The sequence below is a fragment of the Pan paniscus genome, chromosome 18 (assembly GCF_029289425.2).
Source record: "Pan paniscus chromosome 18, NHGRI_mPanPan1-v2.0_pri, whole genome shotgun sequence".
Taxonomy (NCBI): Eukaryota; Metazoa; Chordata; class Mammalia; order Primates; family Hominidae; genus Pan; species Pan paniscus.
In genome coordinates this window covers 45,815,019-45,840,643 of record NC_073267.2, presented here as the reverse complement: position 1 = coordinate 45,840,643, position 25,625 = coordinate 45,815,019, and positions in this window count along the sequence as shown.

Sequence of the window (25,625 nt, the reverse complement as noted above, 5' to 3'; positions counted from 1 at the left end):
ATTCCATTCCTTTCCAATCCGTTTCATTCCATTCCATTCAATTTCAATCCATTCGGGTTGATTCCATTCCATTCCATTCCTTTCCATTATATTCCATTGCATTCCATTCCATTCGGGTTCATTCCATTCCATTCCATTCCATTCCATTCCATTCCCTTCGTGTTGAATCCATTCCGTTCCCTTCCATTCCATCCCATTCCATTCTATTCCATTCCATTCCGATACATTCCATTCCATTCCCTTCCATTCGTGTTGATTCCATTCCATGCCATGCCATTCCATTCCATTCCGGTTGATTCCAATCCATTCCATTCCATTCCATTCCATTCCATTCCATTCCATTCCATTTCATTTCCTTCGTGTTGATTCCATTCCATTCCATTCCATTCCGTTCCCTTCCATTCCATTCCATTAGAGTTGATTCCATTTCATTCCATTCTCGATGATTCCATTCCATTCCATTCCATTCCATTCGGGTTGATTCCATTCCATTTCATTCCATTAGATTCCATTCCTTTCCATTCCATTCGTGTTAATTCCATGCCATTCCACTCCATTCCATTGCCTTCCATTCCATTCCATTCCATTCGGGTTGCTTCTATTCCATTCCAGAACATTCCATTCCATTCCATTCCGATTGATTCCATTCCATTCCATTGCATTCCATTCCATTCCACTCCATTCCATTGTGGTTGATTCCTTTCCATTCCATTCCATTCCATTCCTTTCCATTCCGTTTCATTCCATTCCATTCAATTTCATTCCATTCGGGTTGTATCCATTCCATTCCATTCCTTTCCATTATATTCCATTCCATTCCATTCCATTCGGGTTCATTCCATTCCATTCCATTCCATTTCATTGCATTCTGTTTGATTCCATTCCATTCCATTCCATTCCATTCCATTCCATTCTGGTTGATTCCATTCCATTCCATTCCATTCCATTTCATTACATTCCATTCGGGTTGATTCCATTCCATTCCATTCTATTCCATTCCATTCCATTCCATTCGCTTTGATTCCATTCCATTCGATTCCATTCCATTCGGATTGACTCCATTCCATTCCATTTCATTCCATTCTATTCCATTCCATTGCATTGCACTTCATTCCATTCGGGTAGATTCCGTTCTATTCCATTCCTATCCATACCATTCCATACCGGTTCATTCCATTCCATTCCATTCCATTCCATTCCATTCCATTCCATCCCATTCCATTTGGGTTTATTCCATTCCATTCCATTCCATTCCATTTCATTCCAATCCATTCGGTTTCATTCCATTCCATTCCATTCCATGCCATTCGGTTGCTTCCATTCCAATCCAGAACATTCCATTCCGTTCCATTCAATTCCGGTTCATTCCATTCCATTCCATTCCATTCCATTCTATTCCATTCTGTTTAATTCCATTCCATTCCATTCCATTCGAGTTGATTCCATTCCATTCCATTCTATTCCATTCCATTCCTTTCCATTCCATTCCATTCCATTCTATTCGCGTTGATTCCATTCCATCCCTTTCCATTCCATTCCATCCCATTCCATTCCATTCCATTCCATTCCATTCCATTCGGGTTGATTCCATTGCATTCCATTCCATTCCATTCTATTCCATTCCATTCGGGTTCATTCCATTCCATTCCGTTCCATTCGATTCCATTCCATTCCATTCCATTCGGGATGCTTCCATTCCAGTCAAGAACATTCCATTCCATTCCATTCCATTCCATTCCGGTTGATTCCATTGCATTCCATTCCATTCCATTTCATTCCATTGGGGTTGATTCCATTCCATTACATTCCATTACATTCCATTCTGGTTGATCCTATTCGATTCCATTAGCTTCAATTCCATTCCATTCCATTCCATTCGAGTTGCTTCCATTCCATTCCAGAACATTCCATTCCATTCCTTTCCATTCTTTCCATTCCATTCTATTCGGGTTCATTCCATTCCATTCCATTCCGTTCCGTTCCATTCTGGTAGAATCCATTCCGTTCCATTCCAATCCATTCCATTCCATTCCGATTGATTCCATGCCATTCCTTTCCATTCCATTCCGTTCCATTCCATTCCATTCCGATTAATTCCATGCCATTCCATTGCATTCCATTCCATTCCACTCCATTCCTCTGTGGTTGATTCCATTCCATTCCATTCCATTCCATTCCATTCCTTTCCAATCCGTTTCATTCCATTCCATTCAATTTCAATCCATTCGGGTTGATTCCATTCCATTCCATTCCATTCCATTCCATTAGGGTTGATGCCATTCCATTCCATTCAACACCATTCTATTCCATTTGGGTTGATTCCATTCCATTCCATTCCATTCCATTACATTACATTCGGGTTAATTCCATTCCATTCCATTCCATTCGATTCCATTTCATTCCATTCCATTCGGGATGCTTCCATTCCAGTCAAGAACATTCCATTCCATTCCATTCCATTCCTATCCATTCCTTTCCATTCCGGTTTATCCCTTTACATTCCATTCCATTCCTTTCGTTTTGATTCCATTCCATTCCATTCCATTCCATTCCATTCCATTCCATTCGGTTTGATTCCATTCCATTCCATTACATTGCTTTCCATTCCATTCCATTTCATTCCATTCGGGTTGATTCCATTCCATTCCACTCCATTCCATTCTGGTCGATTCCATTCCATTCCATTCCCTTCATTTCCATTCCATTCCATGCCATTCTGGTTGCTTCCATTCCGATCCAGAACATTCCATTCCATTCCTTTCCATTACATTCCATTCCGTTCCATTCGGGTTCATTCCATTCAATTCCATTCCATTCCATTCCATTCCATTCCATTCCATTCCATTCCACTCGGGATGTTTCCATTCCATTTCATTCTATTCCATTCCATTCCATTCCAATCCATTCCATTCTGGATGATTACATTCCATTCCATTCGTGTTGATACCATTCCATTCCACGCCATTCCATTCCATTCGTTTAGGGTTGTTGCCGTTCAATTCCATTCCATACCATTCCATTATATTTGGGTTGATTCCATTCCATTCCATTCCATTACATTCGGGTTAATTCCATTCCATTCCTTCCCATTCGATTCCATTCCATTCCATTCCATTCGGGATGCTTCCATTCCAGTCAAGAACATTCCATTACATAACATTCCATTCCATTCCATTCCGGTTGATTCCATTGCATTCCATTCCATTCCATTTCATTCCATTCGGGTTGATTCCATTCCATTCCATTCCATTACATTCCATTCTGGTTGATCCTATTCGATTCCATTCGCTTCAATTCCATTCCATTCCATTCCATTCGAGTTGCTTCCATTCCAATCCAGAACATTCCATTCCATTCCTTTCCATTCTTTCCATTCCATTCTATTCGGGTTCATTCCATTCCATTCCATTCCATTCCGTTCCATTCTGGTAGAATCCATTCTGTTCCATTCCAAACCATTCCATTTCATTCCGATTGATTCCATGCCATTCCTTTCCATTCCATTCCATTCCGTTCCATTCCATTCCATTCCGATTAATTCCATTCCATTCCATTGCATTCCATTCCATTCCACTCCATTCCTCTGTGGTTGATTGCATTCCATTCCATTCCATTCCATTCCATTCCATTCCTTTCCAATCCGTTTCATTCCATTCCATTCAATTTCAATCCATTCGGGTTGATTCCATTCCATTCCATTCCTTTCCATTATATTCCATTGCATTCCATTCCATTCGGGTTCATTCCATTCCATTCCATTCCATTCCATTCCATTCCCTTCGTGTTGAATCCATTCCGTTCCCTTCCATTCCATCCCATTCCATTCTATTCCATTCCATTCCGATACATTCCATTCCATTCCCTTCCATTCGTGTTGATTCCATTCCATGCCATGCCATTCCATTCCATTCCGGTTGATTCCAATCCATTCCATTCCATTCCATTCCATTCCATTCCATTCCATTTCATTTCCTTCGTGTTGATTCCATTCCATTCCATTCCATTCCGTTCCCTTCCATTCCATTCCATTAGAGTTGATTCCATTTCATTCCATTCTCGATGATTCCATTCCATTCCATTCCATTCCATTCGGGTTGATTCCATTCCATTTCATTCCATTAGATTCCATTCCTTTCCATTCCATTCGTGTTAATTCCATGCCATTCCACTCCATTCCATTGCCTTCCATTCCATTCCATTCCATTCGGGTTGCTTCTATTCCATTCCAGAACATTCCATTCCATTCCATTCCGATTGATTCCATTCCATTCCATTGCATTCCATTCCATTCCACTCCATTCCATTGTGGTTGATTCCTTTCCATTCCATTCCATTCCATTCCTTTCCATTCCGTTTCATTCCATTCCATTCAATTTCATTCCATTCGGGTTGTATCCATTCCATTCCATTCCTTTCCATTATATTCCATTCCATTCCATTCCATTCGGGTTCATTCCATTCCATTCCATTCCATTCCATTCCATTCCATTCCATTCCATTCCCATCGGGTTGAATAAATTCCATTCCCTTCCATTCCATTCCATTCCACTCGGGTTGATTCCATTCCATTCCATTCCATTCCATTCCATTCCATTCCATTCCTGTTGATTCCATTCCATTTCTTTCCATTCCATTCCATTCCATTCCATTCCATTCTGGTTTATTCCATTCCATTCCATTCCATTCCATTCCATTCTATTCCATTCTATCCCATTCCATTCCATTCCATTCGGGATGATTCCATTCCATTCCATTCCATACCTTTCCATTGCTGTTGATTCCATTCCATTCCATTCCATTCCATTCCACTCCATTCCATTCCATTCCGTTTGTGTTGATTCCATTCCGTTCCAATCCATACCATTCCATTCCATTCCATTCCGGTTAATTCCATTCCATTCCATTTCATTCAATTCCATTCTGGTTGATTCCATTCCATTTCTTCCTATTCCATTCCATTCCATTCTATTCCATTCCATTCCATTCTATTCGCGTTGATTCCATTCCATCCCATTCCATTCCATTCCATCCCATTCCATTCCATTCCATTCGGGTTGATTCCATTGCATTCCATTCCATTCCATACCATTTGCGTGGATTCCATTCCATTCCATTCAATTCCATTGCATTCCATTCCATTCGGGTTGATTCCTTTCCATTCCATTCCATTGCATTCCATTCCATACCTTTCCATTCCATTCCACTCAGGTTGATTCCATTCCATTTCTTTCCATTCCATTCCATTCCATTCCATTCCATTCCATTCGGGTTTATTCCATTCCATTCCATTCCATTCCATTCCATTCCGTTCCATTCCATTCCATTCTATGCCATTCCAATCCATTCCATTCCGTTTGATTCCATTCCATTCCATTCCATACCATTCCATTCCTGTTGATTCCTTTCAATTCCACTCCATTCCATTCCATTCCGTTTGGGTTGATTCCATTCCGTTCCAATCCATACCATTCCATTCCATTCGGGTTGGTTCCATTCCATTCCATTCCATTCCATTTCATTGCATTCTGTTTGATTCCATTCCATTCCATTCCATTCCATTCTGGTTGATTCCATTCCATTCCATTCCATTCCATTTCATTACATTCCATTCGGGTTGATTCCATTCCATTCCATTCTATTCCATTCCATTCCATTCAATTCGCTTTGATTCCATTCCATTCGATTCCATTCCATTCGGATTGACTCCATTCCATTCCATTTCATTCCATTCTATTCCATTCCATTGCATTCCATTTCATTCCATTCGGGTAGATTCCGTTCTATTCCATTCCTATCCATACCATTCCATAACGGTTCATTCCATTCCATTCCATTCCATTCCATTCCATTCCATTCCATCCCATTCCATTTGGGTTGATTCCATTCCATTCCATTCCATTCCATTTCATTCCAATCCATTCGGTTTCATTCCATTCCATTCCATTCCATGCCATTCGGTTGCTTCCATTCCAATCCAGAACATTCCATTCCGTTCCATTCAATTCCGGTTCATTCCATTCCATTCCATTCCATTCCATTCTATTCCATTCTGTTTAATGCCATTCCATTCCATTCCATTCCATTCGAGTTGATTCCATTCCATTCCATTCTATTCCATTCCATTCCATTCTATTCCATTCCATTCCATTCTATTCGCTTTGATTCCATTCCATCCCTTTCCATTCCATTCCATCCCATTCCATTCCATTCCATTCCATTCCATTCCATTCCATTCGGTTTGATTCCATTGCATTCCATTCCATTCCATTCGGGTTCATTCCATTCCATTCCGTTCCATTCGGGATGCTTCCATTCCAGTCAAGAACATTCCATTCCATTCCATTCCATTCCATTCCATTCCATTTCATTCCGGTTGATTCCATTGCATTCCATTCCATTCCATTTCATTCCATTCGGGTTGATTCCATTCCATTACATTCCATTACATTCCATTCTGGTTGATCCTATTCGATTCCATTCGCTTCAATTCCATTCCATTCCATTCCATTCGAGTTGCTTCCATTCCATTCCAGAACATTCCATTCCATTCCTTAACATTCTTTCCATTCCATTCTATTCGCGTTCATTCCATTCCATTCCATTCCATTCCGTTCCATTCTGGGAGAATCCATTCCGTTCCATTCCAATACATTCCATTCCATTCCGATTGATTCCATGCCATTCCTTTCCATTCCATTCCGTTCCATTCCATTCCATTCCGATTAATTCCATGCCATTCCATTGCATTCCATTCCATTCCACTCCATTCCTCTGTGGTTGATTCCATTCCATTCCATTCCATTCCATTCCTTTCCAATCCGTTTCATTCCATTCCATTCAATTTCAATCCATTCGGGTTGATTCCATTCCATTCCATTCCATTCCATTAGGGTTGATGCCATTCCATTCCATTCAACACCATTCTATTCCATTTGGGTTGATTCCATTCCATTCCATTCCATTCCATTCCATTACATTCGGGTTAATTCCATTCCATTCCATTCCATTCGATTCCATTTCATTCCATTCCATTCGGGATGCTTCCATTCCAGTCAAGAACATTCCATTCCATTCCATTCCATTCCTATCCATTCCTTTCCATTCCGGTTTATCCCTTTCGTTTTGATTCCATTCGATTCCATTCCATTCCATTCCATTCGGTTTGATTCCATTCCATTCCATTACATTGCTTTCCATTCCATTCCATTTCATTCCATTCGTGTTGATTCCATTCCATTCCACTCCATTCCATTCTGGTCGATTCCATTCCATTCCATTCCCTTCATTTCCATTCCATTCCATTCCATTCTGGTTGCTTCCATTCCGATCCAGAACATTCCATTCCATTCCTTTCCATTACATTCCATTCCGTTCCATTCGGGTTCATTCCATTCAATTCCATTCCATTCCATTCCATTCCATTCCATTCCACTCGGGATGCTTCCATTCCATTTCATTCTATTCCATTCCATTCCATTCCAATCCATTCCATTCTGGATGATTACATTCCATTCCATTCGTGTTGATACCATTCCATTCCACGCCATTCCATTCCATTCCTTTAGGGTTGTTGCCGTTCAATTCCATTCCATACCATTCCATTATATTTGGGTTGATTCCATTCCATTCCATTCCATTACATTCGGGTTAATTCCATTCCATTCCTTCCCATTCGATTCCATTCCATTCCATTCCATTCGGGATGCTTCCATTCCAGTCAAGAACATTCCATTACATAACATTCCATTCCATTCCATTCCGGTTGATTCCATTGCATTCCATTCCATTCCATTTCATTCCATTCGGGTTGATTCCATTCCATTCCATTCCATTACATTCCATTCTGGTTGATCCTATTCGATTCCATTCGCTTCAATTCCATTCCATTCCATTCCATTCGAGTTGCTTCCATTCCAATCCAGAACATTCCATTCCATTCCTTTCCATTCTTTCCATTCCATTCTATTCGGGTTCATTCCATTCCATTCCATTCCATTCCGTTCCATTCTGGTAGAATCCATTCCGTTCCATTCCAATCCATTCCATTTCATTCCGATTGATTCCATGCCATTCCTTTCCATTCCATTCCATTCCGTTCCATTCCATTCCATTCCGATTAATTCCATTCCATTCCATTGCATTCCATTCCATTCCACTCCATTCCTCTGTGGTTGATTGCATTCCATTCCATTCCATTCCATTCCATTCCATTCCTTTCCAATCCGTTTCATTCCATTCCATTCAATTTCAATCCATTCGGGTTGATTCCATTCCATTCCATTCCTTTCCATTATATTCCATTGCATTCCATTCCATTCGGGTTCATTCCATTCCATTCCATTCCATTCCATTCCATTCCCTTCGTGTTGAATCCATTCCATTCCCTTCCATTCCATCCCATTCCATTCTATTCCATTCCATTCCGATACATTCCATTCCATTCCCTTCCATTCGTGTTGATTCCATTCCATGCCATGCCATTCCATTCCATTCCGGTTGATTCCATTCCATTCCATTCCATTCCATTCCATTTCATGTCCTTCGTGTTGATTCCATTCCATTCCATTCCATTCCGTTCCCTTCCATTCCATTCCATTAGAGTTGATTCCATTCCATTCCATTCAATTCCATTCCATTCCATTTCATTCCATTCTCGATGATTCCATTCCATTCCATTCCATTCCATTCGGGTTGATTCCATTCCATTTCATTCCATTAGATTCCATTCCTTTCCATTCCATTCGTGTTAATTCCATGCCATTCCACTCCATTCCATTGCCTTCCATTCCATTCCATTCCATTCGGGTTGCTTCTATTCCATTCCAGAACATTCCATTCCATTCCATTCCGATTGATTCCATTCCATTCCATTGCATTCCATTCCATTCCACTCCATTCCATTGTGGTTGATTCCTTTCCATTCCATTCCATTCCATTCCTTTCCATTCCGTTTCATTCCATTCCATTCAATTTCATTCCATTCGGGTTGAATCCATTCCATTCCATTCCTTTCCATTATATTCCATTCCATTCCATTCCATTCGGGTTCATTCCATTCCATTCCATTCCATTCCATTCCATTCCCTTCGGGTTGAATAAATTCCATTCCCTTCCATTCCATACCATTCCATTCGGGTTGATTCCATTCCATTCCATTCCATTCCATTCCATTCCGGTTGATTCCATTCCATTTCTTTCCATTCCATTCCATTCCATTCCATTCCATTCCATTCTATTCCATTCTATCCCATTCCATTCCATTCCATTCGGGATGATTCCATTCCATTCCATTCCATTCCATTCCATTCCGTTCCATTCTGGTAGAATCCATTCCGTTCCATTCCAATCCATTCCATTCCATTCCGATTGATTCCATGCCATTCCTTTCCATTCCATTCCGTTCCATTCCATTCCATTCCGATTAATTCCATGCCATTCCATTGCATTCCATTCCATTCCACTCCATTCCTCTGTGGTTGATTCCATTCCATTCCAATCCATTCCATTCCATTCCATTCCTTTCCAATCCGTTTCATTCCATTCCATTCAATTTCAATCCATTCGGGTTGATTCCATTCCATTCCATTCCATTCCATTAGGGTTGATGCCATTCCATTGCATTCAACAACATTCTATTCCATTTGGGTTGATTCCATTCCATTCCATTCCATTCCATTCCATTCCATTACATTCGGGTTAATTCCATTCCATTCCATTCCATTCGATTCCATTTCATTCCATTCCATTCGGGATGCTTCCATTCCAGTCAAGAACATTCCATTCCATTCCATTCCATTCCTATCCATTCCTTTCCATTCCGGTTTATCCCTTTACATTCCATTCCATTCCTTTCGTTTTGATTCCATTCCATTCCATTCCATTCCATTCCATTCGGTTTGATTCCATTCCATTCCATTACATTGCTTTCCATTCCATTCCATTTCATTCCATTCGGGTTGATTCCATTCCATTCCACTCCATTCCATTCTGGTCGATTCCATTCCATTCCATTCCCTTCATTTCCATTCCATTCCATTCCATTCTGGTTGCTTCCATTCCGATCCAGAACATTCCATTCCATTCCTTTCCATTCCATTCCATTCCGTTCCATTCGTGTTCATTCCATTCCATTCCATTCCATTCCATTCCATTCCACTCGGGATGTTTCCATTCCATTTCATTCTATTCCATTCCATTCCATTCCAATCCATTCCATTCTGGATGATTACATTCCATTCCATTCGTGTTGACACCATTCCATTCCACGCCATTCCATTCCATTCCTTTAGGGTTGTTGCCGTTCAATTCCATTCCAAACCATTCCATTATATTTGGGTTGATTCCACTCCATTCCATTCCATTACATTCGGGTTAATTCCATTCCATTCCTTCCCATTCGATTCCATTCCATTCCATTCCATTCGGGATGCTTCCATTCCAGTCAAGAACATTCCATTACATAACATTCCATTCCATTCCATTCCGGTTGATTCCATTGCATTCCATTCCATTCCATTTCATTCCATTCGGGTTGATTCCATTCCATTCCATTCCATTACATTCCATTCTGGTTGATCCTATTCGATTCCATTCGCTTCAATTCCATTCCATTCCATTCCATTCGAGTTGCTTCCATTCCAATCCAGAACATTCCATTCCATTCCTTTCCATTCTTTCCATTCCATTCTATTCGGGTTCATTCCATTCCATTCCATTCCATTCCGTTCCATTCTGGTAGAATCCATTCCGTTCCATTCCAATCCATTCCATTTCATTCCGATTGATTCCATGCCATTCCTTTCCATTCCATTCCATTCCGTTCCATTCCATTCCATTCCGATTAATTCCATTCCATTCCATTGCATTCCATTCCATTCCACTCCATTCCTCTGTGGTTGATTGCATTCCATTCCATTCCATTCCATTCCATTCCATTCCATTCCTTTCCAATCCGTTTCATTCCATTCCATTCAATTTCAATCCATTCGGGTTGATTCCATTCCATTCCATTCCTTTCCATTATATTCCATTGCATTCCATTCCATTCGGGTTCATTCCATTCCATTCCATTCCATTCCATTCCATTCCATTCCATTCCCTTCGTGTTGAATCCATTCCATTCCCTTCAATTCCATCCCATTCCATTCTATTCCATTCCATTCCGATACATTCCATTCCATTCCCTTCCATTCGTGTTGATTCCATTCCGTGCCATGCCATTCCATTCCATTCCGGTTGATTCCATTCCATTCCATTCCATTCCATTCCATTCCATTCCATTTCATTTCCTTCGTGTTGATTCCATTCCATTCCATTCCATTCCGTTCCCTTCCATTCCATTCCATTAGAGTTGATTCCATTCCATTCCATTCAATTCCATTCCATTCCATTTCATTCCATTCTCGATGATTCCATTCCATTCCATTCCATTCCATTCGGGTTGATTCCATTCCATTTCATTCCATTAGATTCCATTCCTTTCCATTCCATTCGTGTTAATTCCATGCCATTCCACTCCATTCCATTGCCTTCCATTCCATTCCATTCCATTCGGGTTGCTTCTATTCCATTCCAGAACATTCCATTCCATTCCATTCCGATTGATTCCATTCCATTCCGTTGCATTCCATTCCATTCCACTTCATTCCATTGTGGTTGATTCCTTTCCATTCCATTCCATTCCATTCCTTTCCATTCCGTTTCATTCCATTCCATTCAATTTCATTCCATTCGGGTTGAATCCATTCCATTCCATTCCTTTCCATTATATTCCATTCCATTCCATTCCATTCGGGTTCATTCCATTCCATTCCATTCCATTCCCTTCGGGTTGAATAAATTCCATTCCCTTCCATTCCATACCATTCCATTCGGGTTGATTCCATTCCATTCCATTCCATTCCATTCCATTCCATTCCGGTTGATTCCATTCCATTTCTTTCCATTCCATTCCATTCCATTCCATTCCATTCCATTCTGGTTTATTCCATTCCATTCCATTCCATTCCATTCCATTCCATTCTATTCCATTCTATCCCATTCCATTCCATTCCATTCGGGATGATTCCATTCCATTCCATTCCATACCTTTCCATTGCTGTTGATTCCATTCCATTCCATTCCATTCCATTCCATTCTATTCCATTCTATCCCATTCCATTCCATTCCATTCGGGATGATTCCATTCCATTCCATTCCATACCTTTCCATTGCTGTTGATTCCATTCCATTCCATTCCATTCCATTCCACTCCATTCCATTCCATTCCGTTTGTGTTGATTCCATTCCGTTCCAATCCATAGCATTCCATTCCATTCCATTCTGGTTAATTCCATTCCATTCCATTTCATTCAATTCCATTCCGGTTGATTCCATTCCATTTCTTCCTATTCCATTCCATTCCATTCTATTCCATTCCATTCCATTCTATTCGCGTTGATTCCATTCCATCCCATTCCATTCCATTCCATCCCATTCCATTCCATTCCATTCGGGTTGATTCCATTGCATTCCATTCCATTCCATACCATTTGCGTGGATTCCATTCCATTCCATTCAATTCCATTGCATTCCATTCCATTCGGGTTGATTCCTTTCCATTCCATTCCATTGCATTCCATTCCATACCATTCCATTCCATTCCACTCAGGTTGATTCCATTCCATTTCTTTCCATTCCATTCCATTCCATTCCATTCCATTCGGGTTTATTCCATTCCATTCCATTCCATTCCATTCCATTCCATTCCATTCCATTCCGTTCCATTCCATTCCATTCTATGCCATTCCAATCCATTCCATTCCGTTTGATTCCATTCCATTCCATTCCATACCATTCCATTCCTGTTGATTCCTTTCAATTCCACTCCATTCCATTCCATTCCGTTTGGGTTGATTCCATTCCGTTCCAATCCATACCATTCCATTCCATTCGGGTTGATTCCATTCCATTCCATTCCATTCCATTTCATTGCATTCTGTTTGATTCCATTCCATTCCATTCCATTCCATTCCATTCCATTCTGGTTGATTCCATTCCATTCCATTCCATTCCATTTCATTACTTTCCATTCGGGTTGATTCCATTCCATTCCATTCTATTCCATTCCATTCCATTCAATTCGCTTTGATTCCATTCCATTCGATTCCATTCCATTCGGATTGACTCCATTCCATTCCATTTCATTCCATTCTATTCCATTCCATTGCATTCCATTTCATTCCATTCGGGTAGATTCCGTTCTATTCCATTCCTATCCATACCATTCCATACCGGTTCATTCCATTCCATTCCATTCCATTCCATTCCATTCCATTCCATTCCATCCCATTCCATTTGGGTTGATTCCATTCCATTCCATTCCATTCCATTTCATTCCAATCCATTCGGTTTCATTCCATTCCATTCCATTCCATGCCATTCGGTTGCTTCCATTCCAATCCAGAACATTCCATTCCGTTCCATTCAATTCCGGTTCATTCCATTCCATTCCATTCCATTCCATTCCGTTCCATTCTATTCCATTCTGTTTAATTCCATTCCATTCCATTCCATTCCATTCGAGTTGATTCCATTCCATTCCATTCTATTCCATTCCATTCCATTCTATTCCATTCCATTCCATTCTATTCGCGTTGATTCCATTCCATCCCTTTCCATTCCATTCCATCCCATTCCATTCCATTCCATTCCATTCCATTCGGGTTGATTCCATTGCATTCCATTCCATTCCATTCTATTCCATTCCATTCGTGTTCATTCCATTCCATTCCGTTCCATTCGATTCCATTCCATTCCATTCCATTCGGGATGCTTCCATTCCAGTCAAGAACATTCCATTCCATAACATTCCATTCCATTCCGGTTGATTCCATTGCATTCCATTCCATTCCATTTCATTCCATTCGGGTTGATTCCATTCCATTACATTCCATTACATTCCATTCTGGTTGATCCTATTCGATTCCATTCGCTTCAATTCCATTCCATTCCATTCCATTCGAGTTGCTTCCATTCCATTCCAGAACATTCCATTCCATTCCTTTCCATTCTTTCCATTCCATTCTATTCGGGTTCATTCCATTCCATTCCATTCCATTCCGTTCCATTCTGGTAGAATCCATTCCGTTCCATTCCAATCCATTCCATTCCATTCCGATTGATTCCATGCCATTCCTTTCCATTCCATTCCGTTCCATTCCATTCCATTCCGATTAATTCCATGCCATTCCATTGCATTCCATTCCATTCCACTCCATTCCTCTGTGGTTGATTCCATTCCATTCCATTCCATTCCATTCCATTCCATTCCTTTCCAATCCGTTTCATTCCATTCCATTCAATTTCAATCCATTCGGGTTGATTCCATTCCATTCCATTCCATTCCATTAGGGTTGATGCCATTCCATTCCATTCAACACCATTCTATTCCATTTGGGTTGATTCCATTCCATTCCATTCCATTCCATTACATTACATTCGGGTTAATTCCATTCCATTCCATTCCATTCGATTCCATTTCATTCCATTCCATTCGGGATGCTTCCATTCCAGTCAAGAACATTCCATTCCATTCCATTCCATTCCTATCCATTCCTTTCCATTCCGGTTTATCCCTTTACATTCCATTCCATTCCTTTCGTTTTGATTCCATTCCATTCCATTCCATTCCATTCCATTCGGTTTGATTCCATTCCATTACATTACATTGCTTTCCATTCCATTCCATTTCATTCCATTCGGGTTGATTCCATTCCATTCCACTCCATTCCATTCTGGTCAATTCCATTCCATTCCATTCCCTTCATTTCCATTCCATTCCATTCCATTCTGGTTGCTTCCATTCCGATCCAGAACATTCCATTCCATTCCTTTCCATTACATTCCATTCCGTTCCATTCGGGTTCATTCCATTCCATTCCATTCCATTCCATTCCATTCCATTCCACTCGGGATGTTTCCATTCCATTTCATTCTATTCCATTCCATTCCATTCCAATCCATTCCATTCTGGATGATTACATTCCATTCCATTCGTGTTGATACCATTCCATTCCACGCCATTCCATTCCATTCCTTTAGGGTTGTTGCCGTTCAATTCCATTCCATACCATTCCATTATATTTGGGTTGATTCCATTCCATTCCATTCCATTACATTCGGGTTAATTCCATTCCATTCCTTCCCATTCGATTCCATTCCATTCCATTCCATTCGGGATGCTTCCATTCCAGTCAAGAACATTCCATTACATAACATTCCATTCCATTCCATTCCGGTTGATTCCATTGCATTCCATTCCATTCCATTTCATTCCATTCGGGTTGATTCCATTCCATTCCATTCCATTACATTACATTCTGGTTGATCCTATTCGATTCCATTCGCTTCAATTCCATTTCATTCCATTCCATTCGAGTTGCTTCCATTCCAATCCAGAACATTCCATTCCATTCCTTTCCATTCTTTCCATTCCATTCTATTCGGGTTCATTCCATTCCATTCCATTCCATTCCGTTCCATTCTGGTAGAATCCATTCCGTTCCATTCCAATCCATTCCATTTCATTCCGATTGATTCCATGCCATTCCTTTCCATTCCATTCCATTCCGTTCCATTCCATTCCATTCCGATTAATTCCATTCCATTCCATTGCATTCCATTCCATTCCACTCCATTCCTCTGTGGTTGATTGCATTCCATTCCATTCCATTCCATTCCATTCCATTCCATTCCATTCCTTTCCAATTCGTTTCATTCCATTCCATTCAATTTCAATCCATTCGGGTTGATTCCATTCCATTCCATTCCTTTACATTATATTCCATTGCATTCCATTCCATTCGGGTTCATTCCATTCCATTCCATTCCATTCCATTCCATTCCCTTCGTGTTGAATCCATTCCATTCCCTTCCATTCCATCCCATTCCATTCTATTCCATTCCATTCCGATACATTCCATTCCATTCCCTTCCATTCGTGTTGATTCCATTCCATGCCATGCCATTCCATTCCATTCCGGTTGATTCCATTCCATTCCATTCCATTCCATTCCATTCCATTCCATTCCATTCCATTTCATTTCCTTCGTGTTGATTCCATTCCATTCCATTCCATTCCGTTCCCTTCCATTCCATTCCATTAGAGTTGATTCCATTCCATTCCATTCAATTCCATTCCATTCCATTTCATTCCATTCTCGATGATTCCATTCCATTCCATTCCATTCCATTCGGGTTGATTCCATTCCATTTCATTCCATCAGATTCCATTCCTTTCCATTCCATTCGTGTTAATTCCATGCCATTCCACTCCATTCCATTGCCTTCCATTCCATTCCATTCCATTCGGGTTGCTTCTATTCCATTCCAGAACATTCCATTCCATTCCATTCCGATTGATTCCATTCCATTCCATTGCATTCCATTCCATTCCACTCCATTCCATTGTGGTTGATTCCTTTCCATTCCATTCCATTCCTTTCCATTCCGTTTCATTCCATTCCATTCAATTTCATTCCATTCGGGTTGAATCCATTCCATTCCATTCCTTTCCATTATATTCCATTCCATTCCATTCCATTCGGGTTCATTCCATTCCATTCCATTCCATTCCATTCCATTCCATTCCCTTCGGGTTGAATAAATTCCATTCCCTTCCATTCCATTCCATTCCATTCGGGTTGATTCCATTCCATTCCATTCCATTCCATTCCATTCCATTCCATTCCGGTTGATTCCATTCCATTTCTTTCCATTCCATTCCATTACATTCCATTCCATTCCATTCCGGTTTATTCCATTCCATTCCATTCCATTCCATTCCATTCCATTCCATTCCATTCTATTCCATTCTATCCCATTCCATTCCATTCCATTCGGGATGATTCCATTCCATTCCATTCCATACCTTTCCATTGCTGTTGATTCCATTCCATTCCATTCCATTCCATTCCACTCCATTCCATTCCATTCCATACCTTTCCATTGCTTTTGATTCCATTCCATTCCATTCCATTCCATTCCACTCCATTCCATTCCATTCCGTTTGTGTTGATTCCATTCCGTTCCAATCCATACCATTCCATTCCATTCCATTCCGGTTAATTCCATTCCATTCCATTTCATTCAATTCCATTCTGGTTGATTCCATTCAATTTCTTCCTATTCCATTCCATTCCATTCTATTCCATTCCATTCCATTCTATTCGCGTTGATTCCATTCCATCCCATTCCATTCCATTCCATCCCATTCCATTCCATTCCATTCGGGTTGATTCCATTGCATTCCATTCCATTCCATACCATTTGCGTGGATTCCATTCCATTCCATTCAATTCCATTGCATTCCATTCCATTCGGGTTGATTCCTTTCCATTCCATTCCATTGCATTCCATTCCATACCATTCCATTCCATTCCACTCAGGTTGATTCCATTCCATTTCTTTCCATTCCATTCCATTCCATTCGGGTTTATTCCATTCCATTCCATTCCATTCCATTCCATTCCATTCCATTCCATTCCGTTCCATTCCATTCCATTCTATGCCATTCCAATCCATTCCATTCCGTTTGATTCCATTCCATTCCATTCCATACCATTCCATTCCTGTTGATTCCTTTCAATTCCACTCCATTCCATTCCATTCCGTTTGGGTTGATTCCATTCCGTTCCAATCCATACCATTCCATTCCATTCGGGTTGATTCCATTCCATTCCATTCCATTCCATTTCATTGCATTCTGTTTGATTCCATTCCATTCCATTCCATTCCATTCCATTCTGGTTGATTCCATTCCATTCCATTCCATTCCATTTCATTACATTCCATTCGGGTTGATTCCATTCCATTCCATTCTATTCCATTCCATTCCATTCAATTCGCTTTGATTCCATTCCATTCGATTCCATTCCATTCGGATTGACTCCATTCCATTCCATTTCATTCCATTCTATTCCATTCCATTGCATTCCATTTCATTCCATTCGGGTAGATTCCGTTCTATTCCATTCCTATCCATACCATTCCATACCGGTTCATTCCATTCCATTCCATTCCATTCCATTCCATTCCATTCCATCCCATCCCATTCCATTTGGGTTGATTCCATTCCATTCCATTCCATTCCATTTCATTCCAATCCATTCGGTTTCATTCCATTCCATTCCATTCCATGCCATTCGGTTGCTTCCATTCCAATCCAGAACATTCCATTCCGTTCCATTCAATTCCGGTTCATTCCATTCCATTCCATTCCATTCCATTCCGTTCCATTCTATTCCATTCTGTTTAATTCCATTCCATTCCATTCCATTCCATTCGAGTTGATTCCATTCCATTCCATTCTATTCCATTCCATTCCATTCTATTCCATTCCATTCCATTCTATTCGCGTTGATTCCATTCCATCCCTTTCCATTCCATTCCATCCCATTCCATTCCATTCCATTCCATTCCATTCCATTCCATTCCATTTGGGTTGATTCCATTGCATTGCATTCCATTCCATTTCATTCCATTCGGGTTGATTCCATTCCATTACATTCCATTACATTCCATTCTGGTTGATCCTATTCGATTCCATTCGCTTCAATTCCATTCCATTCCATTCCATTCGAGTTGCCTCCATTCCAGTCAAGAACATTCCATTCCATTCCATTCCATTCCATTCCGGTTGATTCCATTGCATTCCATTCCATTCGGGATGCTTCCATTCCAGTCAAGAACATTCCATTCCATTCCATTCCATTCCATTCCGGTTGATTCCATTGCATTCCATTACATTCCATTTCATTCCATTCGGGTTGATTCCATTCCATTACATTCCATTACATTCCATTCTGGTTGATCCTATTCGATTCCATTCGTTTCAATTCCATTCCATTCCATTCCATTCGAGTTGCTTCCATTCCATTCCAGAACATTCCATTCCATTCCTTTCCATTCTTTCCATTCCATTCTATTCGGGTTCATTCCATTCCATTCCATTGCGTTCCATTCTGGTAGAATCCATTCCGTTCCATTCCAATCCATTCCATTCCATTCCGATTGATTCCATGCCATTCCTTTCCATTCCATTCCGTTCCATTCCATTCCATTCCGATTAATTCCATGCCATTCCATTGCATTCCATTCCATTCCACTCCATTCCTCTGTGGTTGATTCCATTCCATTCCATTCCATTCCATTCCATTCCATTCCATTCCAATCCGTTTCATTCCATTCCATTCAATTTCAATCCATTCGGGTTGATTCCATTCCATTCCATTCCATTCCATTAGGGTTGATGCCATTCCATTCCATTCAACACCGTTCTATTCCATTTGGGTTGATTCCATTCCATTCCATTCCATTCCATTACATTACATTCGGGTTCATTCCATTCCATTCCATTCCATTCCGTTCCATTCTGGTAGAATCCATTCCTTTCCATTCCAATCCATTCCATTCCATTCCGATTGATTCCATGCCATTCCTTTCCATTCCATTCCGTTCCATTCCATTCCATTCCGATTAATTCCATGCCATTCCATTGCATTCCATTCCATTCCACTCCATTCATCTGTGGTTGATTCCATTCCATTCCATTCCATTCCATTCCATTCCATTCCTTTCCAATCCGTTTCATTCCATTCCATTCAATTTCAATCCATTCGGGTTGATTCCATTCCATTCCATTCCATTCCATTAGGGTTGATGCCATTCCATTCCATTCAACACCGTTCTATTCCATTTGGGTTGATTCCATTCCATTCCATTCCATTCCATTACATTACATTCGGGTTAATTCCATTCCATTCCATTCCATTCGATTCCATTTCATTCCATTCCATTCGGGATGCTTCCATTCCAGTCAAGAACATTCCATTCCATTCCATTCCATTCCTATCCATTCCTTTCCATTCCGGTTTATCCCTTTACATTCCATTCCATTCCTTTCGTTTTGATTCCATTCCATTCCATTCCATTCCATTCCATTCGGTTTGATTCCATTCCATTACATTACATTGCTTTCCATTCCATTCCATTTCATTCCATTCGGGTTGATTCCATTCCATTCCACTCCATTCCATTCTGGTCGATTCCATTCCATTCCATTCCCTTCATTTCCATTCCATTCCATTCCATTCTGGTTGCTTCCATTCCGATCCAGAACATTCCATTCCATTCCTTTCCATTACATTCCATTCCGTTCCATTCGGGTTCATTCCATTCCATTCCATTCCATTCCATTCCATTCCACTCGGGATGTTTCCATTCCATTTCATTCTATTCCATTCCATTCCATTCCAATCCATTCCATTCTGGATGATTACATTCCATTCCATTCGTGTTGATACCATTCCATTCCACGCCATTCCATTCCATTCCTTTAGGGTTGTTGCCGTTCAATTCCATTCCATACCATTCCATTATATTTGGGTTGATTCCATTCCATTCCATTCCATTACATTCGGGTTAATTCCATTCCATTCCTTCCCATTCGATTCCATTCCATTCCATTCCATTCGGGATGCTTCCATTCCAGTCAAGAACATTCCATTACATAACATTCCATTCCATTCCATTCCGGTTGATTCCATTGCATTCCATTCCATTCCATTTCATTCCATTCGGGTTGATTCCATTCCATTCCATTCCATTACATTACATTCTGGTTGATCCTATTCGATTCCATTCGCTTCAATTCCATTTCATTCCATTCCATTCGAGTTGCTTCCATTCCAATCCAGAACATTCCATTCCATTCCTTTCCATTCTTTCCATTCCATTCTATTTGGGTTCATTCCATTCCATTCCATTCCATTCCGTTCCATTCTGGTAGAATCCATTCCGTTCCATTCCAATCCATTCCATTTCATTCCGATTGATTCCATGCCATTCCTTTCCATTCCATTCCATTCCGTTCCATTCCATTCCATTCCTATTAATTCCATTCCATTCCATTGCATTCCATTCCATTCCACTCCATTCCTCTGTGTTTGATTGCATTCCATTCCATTCCATTCCATTCCATTCCATTCCTTTCCAATCCGTTTCATTCCATTCCATTCAATTTCAATCCATTCGGGTTGATTCCATTCCATTCCATTCCTTTACATTATATTCCATTGCATTCCATTCCATTCGGGTTCATTCCATTCCATTCCATTCCATTCCATTCCATTCCATTCCATTCCCTTCGTGTTGAATCCATTCCATTCCCTTCCATTCCATCCCATTCCATTCTATTCCATTCCATTCCGATACATTCCATTCCATTCCCTTCCATTCGTGTTGATTCCATTCCATGCCATGCCATTCCATTCCATTCCGGTTGATTCCATTCCATTCCATTCCATTCCATTCCATTCCATTCCATTCCATTTCATTTCCTTCGTGTTGATTCCATTCCATTCCATTCCGTTCCCTTCCATTCCATTCCATTAGAGTTGATTCCATTCCATTCCATTCAATTCCATTCCATTCCATTTCATTCCATTCTCGATGATTCCATTCCATTCCATTCCATTCCATTCGGGTTGATTCCATTTCATTTCATTCCATCAGATTCCATTCCTTTCCATTCCATTCGTGTTAATTCCATGCCATTCCAGTCCATTCCATTGCCTTCCATTCCATTCCATTCCATTCGGGTTGCTTCTATTCCATTCCAGAACATTCCATTCCATTCCATTCCGATTGATTCCATTCCATTCCATTGCATTCCATTCCATTCCACTCCATTCCATTGTGGTTGATTCCTTTCCATTCCATTCCATTCCTTTCCATTCCGTTTCATTCCATTCCATTCAATTTCATTCCATTCGGGTTGAATCCATTCCATTCCATTCCTTTCCATTATATTCCATTCCATTCCATTCCATTCGGGTTCATTCCATTCCATTCCATTCCATTCCATTCCATTCCATTCCATTCCCTTCGGGTTGAATAAATTCCATTCCCTTCCATTCCATTCCATTCCATTCGGGTTGATTCCATTCCATTCCATTCCATTCCATTCCATTCCATTCCGGTTGATTCCATTCCATTTCTTTCCATTCCATTCCATTCCATTCCATTCCATTCCATTCCGGTTTATTCCATTCCATTCCATTCCATTCCATTCCATTCCTTTCCATTCCATTCCATTCTATTCCATTCTATCCCATTCCATTCCATTCCATTCGGGATGACTCCATTCCATTCCATTCCATACCTTTCCATTGCTGTTGATTCCATTCCATTCCATTCCATTCCACTCCGTTCCATTCCATTCCGTTTGTGTTGATTCCATTCCGTTCCAATCCATACCATTCCATTCCATTCCATTCCGGTTAATTCCATTCCATTCCATTTCATTCAATTCCATTCTGGTTGATTCCATTCAATTTCTTCCTATTCCATTCCATTCCATTCTATTCCATTCCATTCCATTCTATTCGCGTTGATTCCATTCCATCCCATTCCATTCCATTCCATCCCATTCCATTCCATTCCATTCGGGTTGATTCCATTGCATTCCATTCCATTCCATACCATTTGCGTGGATTCCATTCCATTCCATTCAATTCCATTGCATTCCATTCCATTCGGGTTGATTCCTTTCCATTCCATTCCATTGCATTCCATTCCATATCATTCCATTCCATTCCACTCAGGTTGATTCCATTCCATTTCTTTCCATTCCATTCCATTCCATTCCATTCCATTCGGGTTTATTCCATTCCATTCCATTCCATTCCATTCCATTCCATTCCATTCCGTTCCATTCCATTCCATTCTATGCCATTCCAATCCATTCCATTCCATTTGATTCCATTACATTCCATTCCATACCATTCCATTCCTGTTGATTCCTTTCAATTCCACTCCATTCCATTCCATTCCGTTTGGGTTGATTCCATTCCGTTCCAATCCATACCATTCCATTCCATTCGGGTTGATTCCATTCCATTCCATTCCATTCCATTTCATTGCATTCTGTTTGATTCCATTCCATTCCATTCCATTCTGGTTGATTCCATTCCATTCCATTCCATTCCATTTCATTACATTCCATTCGGGTTGATTCCATTCCATTCCATTCTATTCCATTCCATTCCATTCAATTCGCTTTGATTCCATTCCATTCGATTCCATTCCATTCGGATTGACTCCATTCCATTCCATTTCATTCCATTCTATTCCATTCCATTGCATTCCATTTCATTCCATTCGGGTAGATTCCGTTCTATTCCATTCCTATCCATACCATTCCATACCGGTTCATTCCATTCCATTCCATTCCATTCCATTCCATTCCATTCCATCCCATCCCATTCCATTTGGGTTGATTCCATTCCATTCCATTCCATTCCATTTCATTCCAATCCATTCGGTTTCATTCCATTCCATTCCATTCCATGCCATTCGGTTGCTTCCATTCCAATCCAGAACATTCCATTCCGTTCCATTCAATTCCGGTTCATTCCATTCCATTCCATTCCATTCCATTCCGTTCCATTCTATTCCATTCTGTTTAATTCCATTCCATTCCATTCCATTCCATTCGAGTTGATTCCATTCCATTCCATTCTATTCCATTCCATTCCATTCTATTCCATTCCATTCCATTCTATTCGCGTTGATTCCATTCCATCCCTTTCCATTCCATTCCATCCCATTCCATTCCATTCCATTCCATTCCATTCCATTCCATTTGGGTTGATTCCATTGCATTGCATTCCATTCCATTTCATTCCATTCGGGTTGATTCCATTCCATTACATTCCATTACATTCCATTCTGGTTGATCCTATTCGATTCCATTCGCTTCAATTCCATTCCATTCCATTCCATTCGAGTTGCATCCATTCCAGTCAAGAACATTCCATTCCATTCCATTCCATTCCATTCCGGTTGATTCCATTGCATTCCATTCCATTCGGGATGCTTCCATTCCAGTCAAGAACATTCCATTCCATTCCATTCCATTCCATTCCGGTTGATTCCATTGCATTCCATTACATTCCATTTCATTCCATTCGGGTTGATTCCATTCCATTACATTCCATTACATTCCATTCTGGTTGATCCTATTCGATTCCATTCGCTTCAATTCCATTCCATTCCATTCCATTCGAGTTGCTTCCATTCCATTCCAGAACATTCCATTCCATTCCTTTCCATTCTTTCCATTCCATTCTATTCGGGTTCATTCCATTCCATTCCATTGCGTTCCATTCTGGTAGAATCCATTCCGTTCCATTCCAATCCATTCCATTCCATTCCGATTGATTCCATGCCATTCCTTTCCATTCCATTCCGTTCCATTCCATTCCATTCCGATTAATTCCATGCCATTCCATTGCATTCCATTCCATTCCACTCCATTCCTCTGTGTTTGATTGCATTCCATTCCATTCCATTCCATTCCATTCCATTCCTTTCCAATCCGTTTCATTCCATTCCATTCAATTTCAATCCATTCGGGTTGATTCCATTCCATTCCATTCCTTTACATTATATTCCATTGCATTCCATTCCATTCGGGTTCATTCCATTCCATTCCATTCCATTCCATTCCATTCCATTCCATTCCCTTCGTGTTGAATCCATTCCATTCCCTTCCATTCCATCCCATTCCATTCTATTCCATTCCATTCCGATACATTCCATTCCATTCCCTTCCATTCGTGTTGATTCCATTCCATGCCATGCCATTCCATTCCATTCCGGTTGATTCCATTCCATTCCATTCCATTCCATTCCATTCCATTCCATTCCATTTCATTTCCTTCGTGTTGATTCCATTCCATTCCATTCCGTTCCCTTCCATTCCATTCCATTAGAGTTGATTCCATTCCATTCCATTCAATTCCATTCCATTCCATTTCATTCCATTCTCGATGATTCCATTCCATTCCATTCCATTCCATTCGGGTTGATTCCATTCCATTTCATTCCATCAGATTCCATTCCTTTCCATTCCATTCGTGTTAATTCCATGCCATTCCACTCCATTCCATTGCCTTCCATTCCATTCCATTCCATTCGGGTTGCTTCTATTCCATTCCAGAACATTCCATTCCATTCCATTCCGATTGATTCCATTCCATTCCATTGCATTCCATTCCATTCCACTCCATTCCATTGTGGTTGATTCCTTTCCATTCCATTCCATTCCTTTCCATTCCGTTTCATTCCATTCCATTCAATTTCATTCCATTCGGGTTGAATCCATTCCATTCCATTCCTTTCCATTATATTCCATTCCATTCCATTCCATTCGGGTTCATTCCATTCCATTCCATTCCATTCCATTCCATTCCATTCCATTCCCTTCGGGTTGAATAAATTCCATTCCCTTCCATTCCATTCCATTCCATTCGGGTTGATTCCATTCCATTCCATTCCATTCCATTCCATTCCATTCCGGTTGATTCCATTCCATTTCTTTCCATTCCATTCCATTCCATTCCATTCCATTCCATTCCGGTTTATTCCATTCCATTCCATTCCATTCCATTCCATTCCTTTCCATTCCATTCCATTCTATTCCATTCTATCCCATTCCATTCCATTCCATTCGGGATGACTCCATTCCATTCCATTCCATACCTTTCCATTGCTGTTGATTCCATTCCATTCCATTCCATTCC